Source organism: Myotis davidii, unplaced genomic scaffold (genome assembly GCF_000327345.1).
Source record: "Myotis davidii unplaced genomic scaffold, ASM32734v1 scaffold509, whole genome shotgun sequence".
Lineage (NCBI taxonomy): Eukaryota > Metazoa > Chordata > Mammalia > Chiroptera > Vespertilionidae > Myotis > Myotis davidii.
The window spans coordinates 1,029,482-1,030,380 of NW_006382996.1; the positions used below are offsets into that span (position 1 = coordinate 1,029,482).

Below are 899 nucleotides of genomic sequence, written 5' to 3' on the forward strand. Positions count from 1 at the left end.
AAGTGCTTTTTTTGGAATTCAGCTACTTCCTTTTCTGGGGATCGGGAGTGCTCTTGGCTTCAACATTCTCCTTAAGTCAGGAAAAGGATTCCTCTTCTCATCTCAGCACCTCTCTCTTTTCCACCACTTTCTGGCATCTTTTCTCACCTGGTTCTGAAGTTCCAGGAATTTACAGTCTTTGTATGTGAGGCCTGAGAAGGCAGGAGAATTAAAAACAAGTTTTTATCTTTGAGAAATGAAGTTAGTTTGACTTCCTGCTGATATACCTAATCTCCACAGGGATAATATGTCATCTCAGACCCTGGCCCCCAGCCCACCCCCCTCCAATATTATTTTATCTTTTTGGTTAACTGTTTCTGTTCTCCTCACCCCACCTTCCTTCCTACCCGTTTGACCAGCATTATCAGGTAGCAGAAATATAGTTGGTGAAATCACAACAGCTTCATCAAGACCTGGGTATAGTCTTCTAGGCCAGACCCTACCCCACCCAGCCTGAAGGGAAGGAGCCTTAAGAGAAGACGTCCTTTAGGGCTAAGGCAGAGAGGGCTGTGGTTCTGGGGTTTGCTGGTGCTTTGAGATCTGTAGATGGCCAGGCTCTGCAGGGATCCTTGGAGTCTTTGGGATTAACCAGAGGCTGCCAAAAAGTTATCTTTGCTGGAGCCCAGAGGCCCTCTGGAGAGAGGTGGACATCATGCCAACATTTGCCAAGCAATATCCTTGGCGGTTTTTTGTTTGTTTGTTTTTTGACATTTCAGGGCATACAATGCTGCCTGGGAGGAACTTCATGGTGTTAACAGAAAGACCCTTTACCCTCTCTCAGTGATGTAGCTGTTCTTTGAAGAAAAAGGGACTGTAGACATTTAGGGATCTTTTGATCACCTGATGGAAGTGTTGGAAGT

At 45.6% G+C, this 899-nt stretch overlaps 1 protein-coding gene across 2 annotated transcripts in view; it reads left to right on the forward strand.

The window, feature by feature from the left end:
* The window catches only part of RBMS2 (RNA binding motif, single stranded interacting protein 2), a 52,508-nt gene that overhangs the window by 1,611 nt on the left and 49,998 nt on the right, over positions 1-899 (forward strand). The gene's annotated exons all lie outside the window — the stretch shown is intronic.